The 20,362-nt window shown below is 44.6% G+C and overlaps 2 non-coding genes across 2 annotated transcripts; both read left to right on the plus strand.

The window, feature by feature from the left end:
* The first annotated feature begins 18,184 nt into the window (after positions 1 to 18,184).
* Positions 18,185 to 18,257, plus strand: TRNAH-AUG (transfer RNA histidin (anticodon AUG)). The gene has a single exon. It is a non-coding gene; the product is annotated as a tRNA-His (tRNA).
* A 1,786-nt stretch (positions 18,258 to 20,043) lies between these two features.
* Positions 20,044 to 20,116, plus strand: TRNAH-AUG (transfer RNA histidin (anticodon AUG)). The gene has a single exon. It is a non-coding gene; the product is annotated as a tRNA-His (tRNA).
* The last annotated feature ends 246 nt before the right edge of the window (positions 20,117 to 20,362 follow it).

The raw sequence follows: 20,362 nt of genomic DNA on the forward strand, positions 1-20,362 counted from the left end.
TTCAACTCTGAAATCGGTTGACTAAAATGCAGTACTCTGAAATGCAGTCCTCTAATACTATTAATTTCAACTCTGAAATCTCTTGACTAAAATGCAGTACTCTGAAATGCAGTCCTCGAATATTATTAATTTCAACTTTGAAATTGGACTGCTTTTCAGAGTACTGCACTTTAGTCAACCGATTTCAAAGTTGAAATTAATAATATTCGAGGACTGCATTTCAGAGTACTGCATTTTAGTCAAGAGATTTCAGAGTTGAAATTAATAGTTTTAGAGGACTGCATTTCAGAGTACTGCATTTTAGTCAATAGATTTCAGAGTTGAAAATAATAATTTTTTAGGACTGCATTTCAGAGTACTGCGTTTTAGTTAATAGATTTCAGAGTTGAAAATAATAATTTTTTCTAGGACTGCATTTCAGAGTACTGCATTTTAGTCAATAGATTTCAGAGTTGAAAATAATAATTTTCGAGGACTGCATTTCAGAGTACTGCATTTTAGTCAACCGATTTCAGAGTTGAAATTTATTATTTTCGTGGACTGCTTTTCAGAGTACTGCACTTTAGTCAACCGATTTCAGAGTTGAAATTTAATAATATTCGAGGACTGCATTTTAGAGTACTGCGTTTGAGTCAACCGATTTCAGAGTTGAAATTTATTATTTTCGTGGACTGCTTTTCAGAGTACTGCCCTTAAGTCAACCGATTTCAGAGTTGAAATTAATAATATTCGAGGACTGCATTTCAGAGTACTGCGTTTTAGTCAAAAGATTTCAGAGTTTATATAATAATTTTCGAGGACTGCATTTCAGAGTACTGCGTTTTAGTCAACCGATTTCAGAGTTGAAATTTATTATTTTCGTGGACTGCTTTTCAGAGTACTGCACTTTAGTCAACCGATTTCAGAGTTGAAATTAATAATATTCGAGGACTGCATTTTAGAGTACTGCGTTTGAGTCAACCGATTTCAGAGTTGAAATTTATTATTTTCGTGGACTGCTTTTCAGAGTACTGCCCTTAAGTCAACCGATTTCAGAGTTGAAATTAATAATATTCGAGGACTGCATTTCAGAGTACTGCGTTTGAGTCAACCGATTTCAGAGTTGAAATTTATTATTTTCGTGGACTGCTTTTCAGAGTACTGCCCTTAAGTCAACCGATTTCAGAGTTGAAATTAATAATATTCGAGGACTGCATTTCAGAGTACTGCGTTTTAGTCAAAAGATTTCAGAGTTGAAAATAATAATTTTCGAGAACTGCATTTCAGAGTACTGCGTTTTAGTCAACCGATTTCAGATTTGAAATTTATTATTTTCGTGGACTGCTTTTCAGAGTACTGCATTTTAGTCAAGAGATTTCAGAGTTGAAATTAATAGTATAGAGGACTGCATTTCAGAGTACTGCATTTTAGTCAATAGATTTCAGAGTTGAAATTTATTATTTTCGTGGACTGCTTTTCAGAGTACTGCACTTGAGTCAAGCGATTTCAAAGTTGAAATTAATAATATTCGAGGACTGCATTTCAGAGTACTGCATTTTAGTCAAGAGATTTCAGAGTTGAAATTAATAGTTTTAGAGGACTGCATTTCAGAGTACTGCGTTTTAGTCAACCGATTTCAGAGTTGAAATTAATAATTTTCGAGGACTACATTTCAGAGTACTGCACTTTAGTCAACCGTTTTTAGAGTTGAAATTAATAATTTTCGAGGACTGCATTTCAGAGTACTGCGTTTTAGTCAAAAGATTTCAGAGTTGAAAATAATAATTTTCGAGGACTGCATTTCAGAGTACTGCGTTTTAGTCAAGAGATTTCAGAGTTGAAATTAAAAGTTTTCGGGGACTGCATTTCAGAGTACTGCGTTTTAGTCAAAAGATTTCAGAGTTCAAAATAATAATTTTCGAGGACTGCATTTCAGAGTACTGCGTTTTAGTCAAAAGATTTCAGAGTTGAAATTAATAATTTTCGAGGACTGCATTTCAGAGTACTGCACTTTAGTCAACCGATTTCAGAGTTGAAATTAATAATATTCGACGACTGCGTTTCAGAGTACTGCGTTTTAGTCAAAAGATTTCAGAGTTGAAAATAATAATTTTCGAGGACTGCATTTCAAAGTACTGCGTTTTAGTCAAGAGATTTCAGAGTTGAAATTAATAGTTTTAGAGGACTGCATTTCAGAGTACAGCATTTTTGTCAAGAGATTTCAGAGTTTATATTAAAAGTTTTCGGGGACTGCATTTCAGAGTACTGCGATTTAGTCAACCGATTTCAGAGTTGAAATTTATTATTTTCGTGGACTGCTTTTCAGAGTACTGCACTTTAGTCAACCGATTTCAAAGTTGAAATTAATAATATTCGAGGACTGCATTTCAGAGTACTGCATTTTAGTCAAGAGATTTTAGAGTTGAAATTAATAGTTTTAGAGGACTGCATTTCAGAGTACTGCATTTTAGTCAATAGATTTCAGAGTTGAAATTTATTATTTTCGTGGACTGCTTTTCAGAGTACTGCACTTGAGTCAAGCGATTTCAAAGTTGAAATTAATAATATTCGAGGACTGCATTTCAGAGTACTGCATTTTAGTCAAGAGATTTCAGAGTTGAAATTAATAATTTTCGAGGACTGCATTTCAGAGTACTGCACTTTAGTCAACCGATTTCAGAGTAGTATTTAATAATTTTCGTGGACTGTTTTTCAGAGTACTGCATTTTAGTCAACCGATTTCAGAGTTGAAATTAATAATTTTCGAGGACTGCATTTCAGAGTACTGCATTTTAGTCAAGAGATTTCAGAGTTGAAATTAATAGTTTTAGAGGACTGCATTTCAGAGTACTGCATTTTAGTCAAGAGATTTCAGAGTTGAAACTCTAATTTTGTTCGACTGTATGTTAGGCAATGAATTATAGTATTGCTTTCTTATATTTGTAAATGTGAACCGAACCTGCATACTATAAATAGTAGGTTTCCTACCGTGGACTGCATTTCAGACATTCAGAGTACCTGCAGATTAGTCGACCCCGGGAAAAAGTTTGACTTTTCACGCTACATCTGAGACCTCACAACACCGCTCCCGGATGGGCTCGAACCACCAACCTTTCGGTTAACAGCCGAACGCGCTAACCATTCGCCACGGACGGCCAAAAATTAAATGGTCGTCAGGTATTGTGGAAAAACTTTGGCTATTTACGTTACATTTGAGATCCCAAAACACCGCTCCCGGGTGGGCTCGAACCACCAACCTTTCGATTAACAGCTGGACGCGCTAATTATTGCGCCACGGAAGCCCAGAAATGAAATGTTCGTCAGGTATTGTGGAAAAACTCTGACATTTTACGTAACATCTGAGACGTCACAACACCGCTCCCGGATGGGCTCGAACCACCAACCTATTGGTTAACAGCCGAACGCGCTAACCATTGAGCCACGGAAGCTCAGAAATTGAATGGTTGTCAGGTATTGTGGATAAGTTATGACTTATTACGTTACATCTGAGACCCTACTACACCTCTCCCGGTTGGGCTCGAACCACCAACCTTTCGGTTAACAGCCGAACGCGCTAACCATTGCGCCTAGGAATCCCAAAAAATAAATGGTCGTCAGATATTGTGGAAAAAATTTGGCTTTCTACGTTACATTTGAGATCCCACATCACCGCTCCCGGGTGGGCTCGAACCACCAACCTATTGGTTAACAGCCGAACGCGCTAACCATTGCGCCACGGAAGCCCAAAAACTAGAGACGTCACAACACTTCTCCCGGATGGGCTCGAACCACCAACCTATTAGTTAACAGCCGAACATTGAGCCACGGAAGCTCAGAAAATAAATGGTTATCATGTATTACGGAAAAAGTTTGACTTTTCACGCTACATCTTAGACCTCACAACACCGCTCCCGGAAGGGCTCGAACCACCAACCTTTCGATTAACAGCTGGACGCGCTAATTATTGCGCCACGGAAGCCCAGAAATGAAATGTTCGTCAAGTATTGTGGAAAAACTCTGACATTTTACGTAACATCTGAGACGTCACAACACCGCTCCCGGATGGGCTCGAACCACCAACCTTTCGGTTAACAGCCGAACGCGCTAACCATTGCGCCACGGACGCCCAAAAATTAAATGGTCGTCTGGTATTGTGGAAAAACTTTGGCTATTTACGTTACATTTGAGATCCCAAAACACCGCTCCCGGGTGGGCTCGAACCACCAACCTTTCGATTAACAGCTGGACGCGCTAATTATTGCGCCACGGAAGCCCAGAAATGAAATGTTCGTCAGGTATTGTGGAAAAACTCTGACATTTTACGTAACATCTGAGACGTCACAACACCGCTCCCGGATGGGCTCGAACCACCAACCTTTCGGTTAACAGCCGACCGCGCTAACCATTGCGCCACGGACGCCCAAAAATTAAATGGTCGTCTGGTATTGTGGGAAAACTTTGGGTTTTTACGTTACATTAGAGATCCCACAACACCGCTCCCGGGTGGGCTCGAACCACCAACCTTTCGGTTAACAGCCGAACGCGCTAACCATAGCGCAACGGAAGCCCAAATATTAAATGGTCGTCAGGTATTGAGGTAAAACTTTGACTTTTTACTTCACATCTGAGACCTCACAACACCGCTCCCGGATGGGCTCGAACCTCCAACCTTTCGGTTAACAGCCGAACGCGCTAACCATTGCGCCACGGACGCCCAAAAATTAAATGGTCGACAGGTATTGTGGAAAAACTTTGGCTATTTACGTTACATTTGAGATCCCAAAACACCGCTCCCGGGTGGGCTCGAACCACCAACCTATTGGTTAACAGCCGAACGCGCTAACAATTCAGCCACGGAAGCCCAGAAAATAAATGGTTATCACGTATTAAGGGAAAAGTTTGACTTTTCACGCTACATCTGAGACCTCACAACACCGCTCCCGGATGGGCTCGAACCACCAACCTTTCGATTAACAGCCGAACGCGCTAACTATTGAGCCACGGAAGTCCAAAAATTAAATGTTCGTCAGGTATTGTGGAAAAACTCTGACATTTTACGTTACATCTGAGACGTCACAACACCTCTCCCGGATGGGCTCGAACCACCAACCAGTTAGTTAACAGCCGAACGCGCTAACCATTGAGCCACGGAAGCTCAGAAAATAAATGGTTATCATGTATAAGGGAAAAAGTTTGACTTTTCACGCTACATCTGAGACCTCACAACACCGCTCCCGGATGGGCTCGAACCACCAACCTTTCGGTTAACAGCCGAACGCGCTAACCATTCGCCACGGACGGCCAAAAATTAAATGGTCGTCAGGTATTGTGGAAAAACTTTGGCTATTTACGTTACATTTGAGATCCCAAAACACCGCTCCCGGGTGGGCTCGAACCACCAACCTTTCGATTAACAGCTGGACGCGCTAATTATTGCGCCACGGAAGCCCAGAAATGAAATGTTCGTCAGGTATTGTGGAAAAACTCTGACATTTTACGTAACATCTGAGACGTCACAACACCGCTCCCGGATGGGCTCGAACCACCAACCTATTGGTTAACAGCCGAACGCGCTAACCATTGAGCCACGGAAGCTAAGAAATTGAATGGTTGTCAGGTATTGTGGATAAGTTATGACTTATTACGTTACATCTGAGACCCTACTACACCTCTCCCGGTTGGGCTCGAACCACCAACCTTTCGGTTAACAGCCGAACGCGCTAACCATTGCGCCTAGGAATCCCAAAAAATAAATGGTCGTCAGATATTGTGGAAAAACTTTGGCTTTCTACGTTACATTTGAGATCCCACATCACCGCTCCCGGGTGGGCTCGAACCACCAACCTATTGGTTAACAGCCGAACGCGCTAACCATTGCGCCACGGAAGCCCAAAAACTAGAGACGTCACAACACTTCTCCCGGATGGGCTCGAACCACCAACCTATTAGTTAACAGCCGAACATTGAGCCACGGAAGCTCAGAAAATAAATGGTTATCATGTATTACGGAAAAAGTTTGACTTTTCACGCTACATCTGAGACCTCACAACACCGCTCCCGGATGGGCTCGAACCACCAACCTTTCGATTAACAGCTGGACGCGCTAATTATTGCGCCACGGAAGCCCAGAAATGAAATGTTCGTCAAGTATTGTGGAAAAACTCTGACATTTTACGTAACATCTGAGACGTCACAACACCGCTCCCGGATGGGCTCGAACCACCAACCTTTCGGTTAACAGCCGAACGCGCTAACCATTGCGCCACGGACGCCCAAAAATTAAATGGTCGTCTGGTATTGTGGGAAAACTTTGGGTTTTTACGTTACATTAGAGATCCCACAACACCGCTCCCGGGTGGGCTCGAACCACCAACCTTTCGGTTAACAGCCGAACGCGCTAACCATAGCGCAACGGAAGCCCAAATATTAAATGGTCGTCAGGTATTGAGGTAAAACTTTGACTTTTTACTTCACATCTGAGACCTCACAACACCGCTCCCGGATGGGCTCGAACCTCCAACCTTTCGGTTAACAGCCGAACGCGCTAACCATTGCGCCACGGACGCCCAAAAATTAAAGGGTCGACAGGTATTGTGGAAAAACTTTGGCTATTTACGTTACATTTGAGATCCCAAAACACCGCTCCCGGGTGGGCTCGAACCACCAACCTATTGGTTAACAGCCGAACGCGCTAACAATTCAGCCACGGAAGCTCAGAAAATAAATGGTTATCACGTATTATGGAAAAAGTTTGACTTTTCACGCTACATCTGAGACCTCACAACACCGCTCCCGGATGGGCTCGAACCACCAACCTTTCGATTAACAGCCGAACGCGCTAACTATTGAGCCACGGAAGTCCAAAAATTAAATGTTCGTCAGGTATTGTGGAAAAACTCTGACATTTTACGTTACATCTGAGACGTCACAACACCTCTCCCGGATGGGCTCGAACCACCAACCAGTTAGTTAACAGCCGAACGCGCTAACCATTGAGCCACGGAAGCTCAGAAAATAAATGGTTATCATGTATAAGGGAAAAAGTTTGACTTTTCACGCTACATCTGAGACCTCACAACACCGCTCCCGGATGGGCTCGAACCACCAACCTTTCGGTTAACAGCCGAACGCGCTAACCATTCGCCACGGACGGCCAAAAATTAAATGGTCGTCAGGTATTGAGGAAAAACTTTGGCTATTTACGTTACATTTGAGATCCCAAAACACCGCTCCCGGGTGGGCTCGAACCACCAACCTTTCGATTAACAGCTGGACGCGCTAATTATTGCGCCACGGAAGCCCAGAAATGAAATGTTCGTCAGGTATTGTGGAAAAACTCTGACATTTTACGTAACATCTGAGACGTCACAACACCGCTCCCGGATGGGCTCGAACCACCAACCTTTCGGTTAACAGCCGAACGCGCTAACCATTGCGCCACGGACGCCCAAAAATTAAATGGTCGTCTGGTATTGTGGGAAAACTTTGGGTTTTTACGTTACATTAGAGATCCCACAACACCGCTCCCGGGTGGGCTCGAACCACCAACCTTTCGGTTAACAGCCGAACGCGCTAACCATAGCGCAACGGAAGCCCAAATATTAAATGGTCGTCAGGTATTGAGGTAAAACTTTGACTTTTTACTTCACATCTGAGACCTCACAACACCGCTCCTGGATGGGCTCGAACCTCCAACGTTTCGGTTAACAGCCGAACGCGCTAACCATTGCGCCACGGACGCCCAAAAATTAAATGGTCGACAGGTATTGTGGAAAAACTTTGGCTATTTACGTTACATTTGAGATCCCAAAACACCGCTCCCGGGTGGGCTCGAACCACCAACCTTTCGATTAACAGCTGGACGCGCTAATTATTGCGCCACGGAAGCCCAGAAATGAAATGTTCGTCAGGTATTGTGGAAAAACTCTGACATTTTACGTAACATCTGAGACGTCACAACACCGCTCCCGGATGGGCTCGAACCACCAACCTTTCGGTTAACAGCCGAACGCGCTAACCATTGCGCCACGGACGCCCAAAAATTAAATGGTCGTCTGGTATTGTGGGAAAACTTTGGGTTTTTACGTTACATTAGAGATCCCACAACACCGCTCCCGGGTGGGCTCGAACCACCAACCTTTCGGTTAACAGCCGAACGCGCTAACCATAGCGCAACGGAAGCCCAAATATTAAATGGTCGTCAGGTATTGAGGTAAAACTTTGACTTTTTACTTCACATCTGAGACCTCACAACACCGCTCCCGGATGGGCTCGAACCTCCAACCTTTCGGTTAACAGCCGAACGCGCAAACCATTGCGCCACGGACGCCCAAAAATTAAATGGTCGACAGGTATTGTGGAAAAACTTTGGCTATTTACGTTACATTTGAGATCCCAAAACACCGCTCCCGGGTGGGCTCGAACCACCAACCTATTGGTTAACAGCCGAACGCGCTAACAATTGAGCCACGGAAGCTCAGAAAATAAATGGTTATCACGTATTATGGAAAAAGTTTGACTTTTCACGCTACATCTGAGACCTCACAACACCGCTCCCGGATGGGCTCGAACCACCAACCTTTCGATTAACAGCCGAACGCGCTAACCATTGAGCTACGGAAGCCCAAAAATTAAATGTTCGTCAGGTATTGTGGAAAAACTCTGACATTTTACGTTACATCTGAGACGTCACAACACCTCTCCCGGATGGGCTCGAACCACCAACCTGTTAGTTAACAGCCGAACGCGCTAACCATTGAGCCACGGAAGCTCAGAAAATAAATGGTTATCATGTATTAGGGAAAAAGTTTGACTTTTCACGCTACATCTGAGACCTCACAACACCGCTCCCGGATGGGCTCGAACCACCAACCTTTCGGTTAACAGCCGAACGCGCTAACCATTCGCCACGGACGGCCAAAAATTAAATGGTCGTCAGGTATTGAGGAAAAACTTTGGCTATTTACGTTACATTTGAGATCCCAAAACACCGCTCCCGGGTGGGCTCGAACCACCAACCTTTCGATTAACAGCTGGACGCGCTAATTATTGCGCCACGGAAGCCCAGAAATGAAATGTTCGTCAGGTATTGTGGAAAAACTCTGACATTTTACGTAACATCTGAGACGTCACAACACCGCTCCCGGATGGGCTCGAACCACCAACCTTTCGGTTAACAGCCGAACGCGCTAACCATTGCGCCACGGACGCCCAAAAATTAAATGGTCGTCTGGTATTGTGGGAAAACTTTGGGTTTTTACGTTACATTAGAGATCCCACAACACCGCTCCCGGGTGGGCTCGAACCACCAACCTTTCGGTTAACAGCCGAACGCGCTAACCATAGCGCAACGGAAGCCCAAATATTAAATGGTCGTCAGGTATTGAGGTAAAACTTTGACTTTTTACTTCACATCTGAGACCTCACAACACCGCTCCTGGATGGGCTCGAACCTCCAACGTTTCGGTTAACAGCCGAACGCGCTAACCATTGCGCCACGGACGCCCAAAAATTAAATGGTCGACAGGTATTGTGGAAAAACTTTGGCTATTTACGTTACATTTGAGATCCCAAAACACCGCTCCCGGGTGGGCTCGAACCACCAACCTTTCGATTAACAGCTGGACGCGCTAATTATTGCGCCACGGAAGCCCAGAAATGAAATGTTCGTCAGGTATTGTGGAAAAACTCTGACATTTTACGTAACATCTGAGACGTCACAACACCGCTCCCGGATGGGCTCGAACCACCAACCTTTCGGTTAACAGCCGAACGCGCTAACCATTGCGCCACGGACGCCCAAAAATTAAATGGTCGTCTGGTATTGTGGGAAAACTTTGGGTTTTTACGTTACATTAGAGATCCCACAACACCGCTCCCGGGTGGGCTCGAACCACCAACCTTTCGGTTAACAGCCGAACGCGCTAACCATAGCGCAACGGAAGCCCAAATATTAAAAGGTCGTCAGGTATTGAGGTAAAACTTTGACTTTTTACTTCACATCTGAGACCTCACAACACCGCTCCCGGATGGGCTCGAAAATCCAACCTTTCGGTTAACAGCCGAACGCGCTAACCATTGCGCCACGGACGCCCAAAAATTAAATGGTCGACAGGTATTGTGGAAAAACTTTGGCTATTTACGTTACATTTGAGATCCCAAAACACCGCTCCCGGGTGGGCTCGAACCACCAACCTATTGGTTAACAGCCGAACGCGCTAACAATTGAGCCACGGAAGCTCAGAAAATAAATGGTTATCACGTATTATGGAAAAAGTTTGACTTTTCACGCTACATCTGAGACCTCACAACACAGCTCCCGGATGGGCTCGAACCACCAACCTTTCGATTAACAGCCGAACGCGCTAACCATTGAGCCACGGAAGCCCAAAAATTAAATGTTCGTCAGGTATTGTGGAAAAACTCTGACATTTTACGTTACATCTGAGACGTCACAACACCTCTCCCGGATGGGCTCGAACCACCAACCTGTTAGTTAACAGCCGAACGCGCTAACCATTGAGCCACGGAAGCTCAGAAAATAAATGGTTATCATGTATTAGGAAAAAAGTTTGACTTTTCACGCTACATCTGAGACCTCACAACACCGCTCCCGGATGGGCTCGAACCACCAACCTTTCGGTTAACAGCCGAACGCGCTAACCATTCGCCACGGACGGCCAAAAATTAAATGGTCGTCAGGTATTGTGGAAAAACTTTGGCTATTTACGTTACATTTGAGATCCCAAAACACCCCTCCCGGGTGGGCTCGAACCACCAACCTTTCGATTAACAGCTGGACGCGCTAATTATTGCGCCACGGAAGCCCAGAAATGAAATGTTCGTCAGGTATTGTGGAAAAACTCTGACATTTTACGTAACATCTGAGACGTCACAACACCGCTCCCGGATGGGCTCGAACCACCAACCTTTCGGTTAACAGCCGAACGCGCTAACCATTGCGCCACGGACGCCCAAAAATTAAATGGTCGTCTGGTATTGTGGGAAAACTTTGGGTTTTTACGTTACATTAGAGATCCCACAACACCGCTCCCGGGTGGGCTCGAACCACCAACCTTTCGGTTAACAGCCGAACGCGCTAACCATAGCGCAACGGAAGCCCAAATATTAAATGGTCGTCAGGTATTGAGGTAAAACTTTGACTTTTTTCTTCACATCTGAGACCTCACAACACCGCTCCCGGATGGGCTCGAACCTCCAACCTTTCGGTTAACAGCCGAACGCGCTAACAATTGAGCCACGGAAGCTCAGAAAATAAATGGTTATCACGTATTATCGAAAAAGTTTGACTTTTCACGCTACATCTGAGACCTCACAACACCGCTCCCGGATGGGCTCGAACCACCAACCTTTCGATTAACAGCCGAACGCGCTAACCATTGAGCCACGGAAGCCCAAAAATTAAATGTTCGTCAGGTATTGTGGAATAACTCTGACATTTTACGTTACATCTGAGACGTCACAACACCTCTCCCGGATGGGCTCGAACCACCAACCTATTGGTTAACAGCCGAACGCGCTAACCATTCGCCACGGACGCCCAAAAATTAAATGGTCGTCAGGTATTGTGGAAAAACTTTGGCTATTTACGTTACATTTGAGATCCAAAAACACCGCTCCCGGGTGGGCTCGAACCACCAACCTTTCGGTTAACAGCGGAACGCGCTAACCATTGCGCCACGGAAGCCCAAAAATTAAATGCTCGTCAGGTATTGTGAAAAACTCTGACATTTTACGTTACATCTGAGACGTCACAACACCGCTCCCGGGAGGGCTCGAACCACCAACCTATTGGTTAACAGCCGAACGCTCTAACCATTGAGCCACGGAAGCCCAAAAATTAAATGTTCGTCAGGTATTGTGGAAAAACTCTGACATTTTACGTTACATCTGAGACGTCACAACACTTCTCCCGGATGGGCTCGAACCACCAACCTATTGGTTAACAGCCGAACGCGCTAACCATTGAGCCACAGAAGCTCAGAAATTAAATGGTTGTTAGGTATTGTGGATAAGTTATGACTTTTTACGTTACATCTGAGACCCTACAACACCTCTCCCAGGTGGGCTCGAACCACCAACCTTTCGGTCAACAGCCGAACGCGCTAACCATTGCGCAACGGAAGCCCAAGAATTAAATGGTCGTCAGGTATTGTGAAAAAACTTTGGCTTTTTACGTTACATTTGAGATCCTACAACACCGCTCCCGGGTGGGCTCGAACCACCAACCTATTGTTTTACTGCTGAACGCGCTAACCATTGCGCCACGGAAGCCCAAAAATTAAATGTTCGTCAGTTATTGTGGAAAAACTCTGACATTTTACGTTACAACTGAGACCTCACAGCACCGCTCCCGGGAGGGCTCAAACCACCAGTCTTTTGAATAACAGCTGAACGCGCTAACCATTGCGCCACGGAAGCCCAAAATTTAAATGGTCGTCAGGTGCTGTGGAAAAACTATGACATTTTACGTTACATCTGAGACCTCACAACACCGCTCCCGGATGGGCTCGAACCACCAACCTATTGGTTAACAGCCGAACGCGCTAACCATTGCGCCACGGAAGCCCAAAAATTAAATGCTCGTCAGGTATTGTGTAAAAACCTTGACTTTTTACGTCACATCTGAGACCTCACAACACCGCTCCCGGATGGGCTCGAACCACCAACCTATTGGTTAACAGCAGAACGCGCTAACCATTGAGCCACGGAAGCTCAGATATTAAATGGTTGTCTCGTATTGTGGAAAAGTTTTGACTTTTTACGCTGCATCTGAGACCCCACAACACCTCTCCCGGGTGGGCTCGAACCTTCAACCTTTCGATTAACAGCTGAACGCGCTAATCATTGCGCCACGGAAGCCCAAAAATTAAATGGTTGTCAGGTATTGTGGATAAGTTTTGACTTATTACGTTACATCTGAGACCCTACAACACCTCTCCCGGTTGATCGCTGGGTTGATGCTTCCCACATATATGACAGAACATCTCCCCACAACTATGTCTAGTAGTACGTTTTACGAAATCAATTATTTTAAAGCAGCTTTTGCAATGGTAAAGCCGCTCGCAAAGGGCTTTTTTGTTACCAACAGGAACCAAATGGCTGTTATAACAATCGTCACCCCAGAATTTTCGTAGGGAGGAGTCGCATGTTTTTGCACGTCCATGACAAACAGTCGGACGCATACATTTAAAGCAAAAATCATTGCATTTATGAGATTGAACACGCCAGTAAGGTGTGAGGCACTTCTCGCAAAAGTGTTCGTGACTAAACAATGGTTTTAAATTTGTTATGACGTTATAGTGATTATTCTCATTAAGTAGAAAGAGGCGTGGTCTGGTATCTGTAGGGTCGTTTTCGCCTAAAATTAGAATTGGAACTCTGTTTTCGAATTTATAAACAAATATAGAATAGGGGGATAAATAAACTTTAAATTTCTGGAATGAATCGGGGGTACCGCATTCGGATACAGAGACTCCGGCCTTTTGACAAAGATCTAAAGCCTCTGTTTTTTGGCTTGTGTAACGGGGTCCTGCTTGTGATATGGTCACGTAACGATTTTTTAACTCTGTGTTGTTTTCGTTGTTCATGTGGAGACGATGAGCGACAGCAACACAAAGGCTACGCGCTAAACAGAGATTATCAGTGTTTGGTATTCGTCGAATCCCCCTTCGATCCTTTGAAAAAATACTGAATGGCTTGAGTTGACGATGATTAGAACGTCCATACCCTTCTGGTATTCTGACTATACTAAATATCATTTTTATAGGTCCTTGAAAAAAATGTTCGATCTCATCATCATAAAGTAACTCGGCTAGTTGATCAAAGAGAATAGAAGGGTCTACTTGATCGAGCCTTTTAAAGGATAATTCAAGTTCCGAACGACAGTTTATACCCAGACTTCGTAAAGTTATTTGCACGTAATCTGTTGCTCTATATTCGCTTAATACGTGTTCCGTAATAGAACATATGCTATCCACCGGATCATCAGTTATATTTAGAGTTATTTCCCTGCCATACATATTAAAATGTTCAAAAAATCTCTCGCTCAGGGGGGACACCCCCCACCCCATTGATCATAAACATTCGCCTCGGCCTCCTCCGAATCTACGATGGAGCTCTTTTCGCTGGGGGCGTAATCGGAAAAGTTCAGAGACATATATTCAAAAGGGTCGTTTTCCGTCTCGTCTTGTTGACACGCGTTATCTAGAATCTCCCCCATCTCCCTGCCAGTTTGTGAATTATCGAAACTGGGTCTCAAAGATTCATGGTTATTACGTTCCATTTCTTGCTTCCGTCTTTTCACGCGGTCTAAGTAAGAAATTTTTAAAGGGGTAGGAATTAAATTATATAAATGTTCCAATTCGTCATGTGTTTGACAGGTTTCAGGTGTACGAGGAACGTTCTTCATATAGTCTATTAGATCGAGGAACGTTTGAACATTATTTAAGCCGCCATTTATGATAAAACCGGGTAATGTTGAAGGTATATTAGCAGGATCTAAGTGTAAATAAGAGCATAGAAAATAATAAAACTTGTATATTTCGACTATGTTCCAAGGCTTATTTACGGCCATTTCGTCAAGTGTCCAGCGAAGTGCTTCAGCGTCCATGTTGAGGTTTTGACGATTGATGTTCGACTGTGAAGTACTGTTATTTTCTCACGTTCTTTATACTAGATTCCTACCCCCCCTTCTCTTCCTCCTCTCAAGGGGGGTCAAGGACAGTTGATTTTTCGAAATTATTGACTAACAATACAAGGTCCTAGCAAAGGCCATCGCAGCTGATTTCCGACATGTTTAAACACGTCTAACATTGTTTGACAGTGAACAATAGGTGATATAAGATAGACGTACGATGGCTTGACAGGGTGTCAAATAGTCGTATAACAAAACAACGAATTTGCAATAGATTTTATAATTCAACAAAAGGAATAATTATAACAAAAGAGTTGGTGCGACATTCCACTAGGTGGGGACTTCTTCAACAATGACATTGAGATTAACAGTTGAACGCGCTAATAATTGCGCCACGGAAGCCCAAAAATTAAATGTTCGTCAGGTATTGTGGAAAAACTCTGACATTTTACGTTACATCTGAGACCTCACAACACCGCTCCCGGATGGGCTCGAACCACCAACCTATTGGTTAACAGCCGAACGCGCTAACCATTGCGCCACGGAAGCCCAAAAATTAAATGGTCGTCAGGTGTTGTGGAAAAAACCTTGACTTTTTACGTCACATCTGAGACGTCACAACTCCGCTCCCGGATGGGCTCGAACCACACACCTATTGGTTAACAGCCGAACGCGCTAACCTTTGAGCCACGGAAGCTCAGAAGTTAAATGGTTGTCAGGTATTGTGGATAAGTTATGACTTTTTACGTTACATCTGAGACCCTACAACACCTCTTCCGGTTGGGCTCGAACCACCAACCTTTCGGTTAACAGCCGAACGCGCTAACCATTGCGCCAAGGAAGCCCAAAAATTTAATGGTCGTCAGGTATTGTGGCAAAACTTTGGCTTTCTACGTTACATTTGAGATCCCACACCACCGCTCCCGGGTGGGCTCGAACCACCAACCTATTGGTTAACAGCCGAACGCGCTAACCATCGAGCCACGGAAGCTCAGAAATAAACTGGTTGTCACGTATTGTGGATAAGTTTTGACTTTTTACGCTACATCTGAGACCCCACAACACCTCTTCCGGGTGGGCTTGAACCACCAGCCTTTCGATTAACAGTTGAACGCGCTAATAATTGCGCCACGGAAGCCCAAAAATTCAAGCAAATGTAACGATAATCATTCAAAAAACTGTTAAAATTCAATTTTTCAATAAGAAATCGTTGTCACGGATTTTGTATCTTGAAGAAGAAAAACATGCGATTTTTTCGGTACACTTTTGAATGCATTTTTTTCTGGAGAAATTTTTGACCGAATTCAGCTTAATTCCCTATAAAACACTCATTGAAAGTGATTTCATCTCGATTGAACAATAATTAAAAATTTACCTCGATTTTTAATAACATTTTCAAAATCGACGTTTCACGGCCAAAGAAGCATACTTTGAGTAATTCTTCACTATTTTCAAATATATTCATTGAAACCATTATTTTTATACTTTTTGCTTTAATTCAAGCAATGTAACGATATTCATTCAAAAAACTGTTAAAATTCAATTTTCAATAAGAAATCGTATTCACGGATTTTGTGTCTTGAAGAAGAAAAACCTGCGATTTTTTCGGTACTTTTTTGAATGCATTTTTTTCTGGAGAAATTTTTGACCGAATTCAGCTTAATTCCCTATAAAACACTCATTGAAAGTGGTGGTTCGAGCCCACCCGGGACCGGTGTTGTGGGATCTCAAATGTAACGTAAAAACCAAAGTTTTTCCACAATACCTGACAACCATTTAATTTTTGGGTTTCCGTGCCGCATTGGTTAGCGCTTTCGGCTATGAACCGAAAGGTTGGTGGTTCGTGCCCATCCGGGAGCGGTGTTGTGAGGTCTCAGATGTGACGTAAAAAGTCAGAGTTTTTCCACAATACCTGACAAACATTTAATTTTTGGGCTTCCGTGGCGCAATGGTTAGCGCGCTCAACTGTTATTCAAAAGGTTGGTGGTTCGAGCGTACCCGGGAGCGGTGTTGTGATGTCTCAGATGTGACGTAAAAAGTCGAGGTTTTTCCACAATACCTGACGACCATTTAATATTTGGGCTTCCGTGGCGCAATGGTTAGCGCGTTCGGCTGTTAACCGAATGGTTAGTGGTTCGAGCCCACCCGAAAGCGGTGTTGTGAGGTCTCAGATGTAACGTAAAATGTCATAGTTTTTCCACAATAACTGACGAACATTTAATATTTGGGCTTCCGTGGCGCAATGGTTAGCGCGTTCAGCAGTTAACCGAAAGGTTGGTGTTTCGAGCCCACCCAGGAGAGGCGTTGTGGGGTCTCAGATGTAGCGTAAAAAGTCAAAACTTTTCCACAATACGGGACAAACATTTAATTTCTGAATTTCCGTGGCTCAATGGTTAGCGCGTACAGCTGTTAACCGAAAGTTTGGTGGTTCGAGCCCACCCGGGAGAGGTGTTGTGAGGTCTCAGATGTGACGTAAAAAGTCAAAGTTTTTCCACAATACCTGACGACCATATAAGTTTCTAGCTTCCATGGCGCAATGGTTGGCGCGTTCGGCTGTTAACCGAAAGGTTGGTGGTTCGAGCCCATCCGGGAGCGGTGTTGTGAGGTCTCAGATGTGACGTAAAAAGTCAAGAGTTTTCCACAATACCTGACGACCATTTAATATTTGGGCTTCCGTGGCGCAATGGTTAGAGCGTTCAGCTGTTATTTAAAAGCTGGTGGTTTAAGCCCTCCCGGGAGCGGTGTTGTGAGGTCTCAGATGTGACGTAAAAAGTCAGAGTTTTTCCACAATACGAGACAACCATATAATTTCTGAACTTCCGTGGCTCAATGGTTAGCGCGTTCGGCTGTTAACCAGTAAGTTGGTGGTTCGAGCCCACCCGAAACCGGTGTTGTGAGGTCTCAGATGTGGCGTAAAAAGTCAAGGTTTTTCCACAATACCTGACGACCATTCAATTTTTGGGCTTCAGTGGCGCAATGGTTAGCGCGTTCAGCTGTTATTCAAAAGAGTGGTGGTTTGAGCCCTCCCGGGTGCGGTGCTGTGAGGTCTCAGATGTAACGTAAAATGTCAGAGTTTTTCCACAATAACTGACGAACATTTAATTTTTGGGCTTCCGTGGCGCAATGGTTAGTGCGTTCAGCAGTTAACCGAAAGGTTGGTGGTTCGAGCCCACCCGGGAGAGGTGTTGTGGGGTCTCAGATGTAGCGTAAAAAGTCAAAACTTTTCCACAATACGGGACAACCATTTAATTCCTGAGCTTCCGTGGCTCAATGGTTAGCACGTTCGGCTGTTAACCAATAGGTTGGTGGTTCGAGCCCACCCGGGGGCGGTGTTGTGGGGTCTCAGATGTAGCATAAAAATTCAAAACTTTTCCACAATACGTGATAACCATTTAATTTCTGAGCTTCCGTGGCTTAATTGTTAGCGCGTTCGGCTGTTAACCAATAGGTTGGTGGTTCGAGCCCACCCGGGACCGGTGTTGTGGGATCTCAAATGTAACGTAAAAACCAAAGTTTTTCCACAATACCTGACGACCATTGAATTTTTGGGTTTCCGTGGCGCATTGGTTAGCGCGTTCGGCTATGAACCGAAAGGTTGGTGGTTCGTGCCCATCCGGGAGCGGTGTTGTGAGGTCTCAGATGTGACGTAAAAAGTCAGAGTTTTTCCACAATACCTGACGAACATTTAATTTTTGGGCTTCCGTGGCGCAATGGTTAGCGCGCTCAACTGTTATTCAAAAAGTTGGTGGTTCGAGCGTACCCGGGAGCGGTGTTGTGATGTCTCAGATGTGACGTAAAAAGTCGCGGTTTTTCCACAATACCTGACGACCATTTAATATTTGGGCTTCCGTGGCGCAATGGTTAGCGCGTTCGGCTGTTAACCGAAAGGTTGGTGGTTCGAGCCCACCCGAAAGCGGTGTTGTGAGGTCTCAGATGTAACGTAAAATGTCATAGTTTTTCCACAATAACTGACGAACATTTAATTTCTGAACTTCCGTGGCTCAATGGTTAGCGCGTTCGGCTGTTAACCAATAGGTTGGTGGTTCGAGCCCATCTGGGAGCGGTGTTGTGAGGTCTCAGATGTAACGTAAAAAGTCAAACGTTTTCCACAATAACTGACGAACCGAACGTTTGGTGGTTCGAGCCCATCCGGGAGCGTTTTGTAGTGTCTCAGATGTAACGTGAAAAGTCAGAGTTTTTCCACAATACGAGACAACCATATAATTTCTGAACTTCCGTGGCTCAATGGTTAGCGCGTTCGGCTGTTAACCAGTAAGTTGGTGGTTCGAGCCCACCCGAAACCGGTGTTGTGAGGTCTCAGATGTGGCGTAAAAAGTCAAGGTTTCTCCACAATACCTGACAACCATTTAATTACTGAGCTTCCGTGGCTCAATGGTTGGCGCGTTCGGCTGTTAACCGAAAGGTTGGTGGTTCGAGCCCATCCGGGAGCGGTGTTGTGAGGTCTCAGATGTGACGTTAAAATTCAAGAGTTTTCCACAATACGAGACAACCATATAATTTCTGAACTTCCGTTGGCTCAATGGTTAGCGCGTTCGGCTGTTAACCAGTAAGTTGGTGGTTCGAGCCCACCCGAAACCGGTGTTGTGAGGTCTCAGATGTGGCGTAAAAAGTCAAGGTTTTTCCACAATACCTGACGACCATTCAATTTTTGGGCTTCCGTGGCGCAATGGTTAGCGCGTTCGGCTGTTAACCGAAAGGTTGGTGGTTCGAGCCCATCCGGGAGCGGTGTTGTGAGGTCTCAGATGTGACGTAAAAAGTCAAGAGTTTTCCACAATACGAGACAACCATATAATTTCTGAACTTCCGTTGGCTCAATGGTTAGCGCGTTCGGCTGTTAACCAGTAAGTTGGTGGTTCGAGCCCACCCGAAACCGGTGTTGTGAGGTCTCAGATGTGGCGTAAAAAGTCAAGGTTTCTCCACAATACCTGACAACCATTTAATTACTGAGCTTCCGTGGCTCAATGGTTGGCGCGTTCGGCTGTTAACCGAAAGGTTGGTGGTTCGAGCCCACCCGAAACCGGTGTTGTGAGGTCTCAGATGTGGCGTAAAAAGTCAAGGTTTCTCCACAATACCTGACAACCATTTAATTACTGAGCTTCCGTGGCTCAATGATTGGGGCGTTCGGCTGTTAACCGAAAGGTTGGTGGTTCGAGCCCACCCGAAACCGGTGTTGTGGGGTTTCAGAAGTAGCATAAAAATTCAAAACTTTTCCACAATACGTGATAACCATTTAATTTCTGAGCTTCCCTGGCTTAATTGTTAGCGCGTTCGGCTGTTAACCAATAGGTTGGTGGTTCGAGCCCACCCGGGACCGGTGTTGTGGGATCTCAAATGTAACGTAAAAACCAAAGTTTTTCCACAATACCTGACGACCATTGAATTTTTGGGTTTCCGTGGCGCATTGGTTAGCGCGTTCGGCTATGAACCGAAAGGTTGGTGGTTCGTGCCCATCCGGGAGCGGTGTTGTGAGGTCTCAGATGTGACGTAAAAAGTCGAGGTTTTTCCACAATACCTGACGACCATTTAATATTTGGGCTTACGTGGCGCAATGGTTAGTGCGCTCAGCTGTTATTCAAAAGGTTGGTGGTTCGAGCTCCTCCGGGAGCGTTTTGTGGGGTCTCAGATGTGACGTAAAAAGTCGAGGTTTTTCCACAATACCTGACGACCATTTAATATTTGGGCTTCCGTGGCGCAATGGTTAGCGCG

Source organism: Phalangium opilio, unplaced genomic scaffold, assembly GCF_054372755.1.
Source record: "Phalangium opilio isolate 3A_F unplaced genomic scaffold, DU_Popi_V2 ptg000360l_1, whole genome shotgun sequence".
In the NCBI taxonomy this organism is placed as follows: Eukaryota; Metazoa; Arthropoda; class Arachnida; order Opiliones; family Phalangiidae; genus Phalangium; species Phalangium opilio.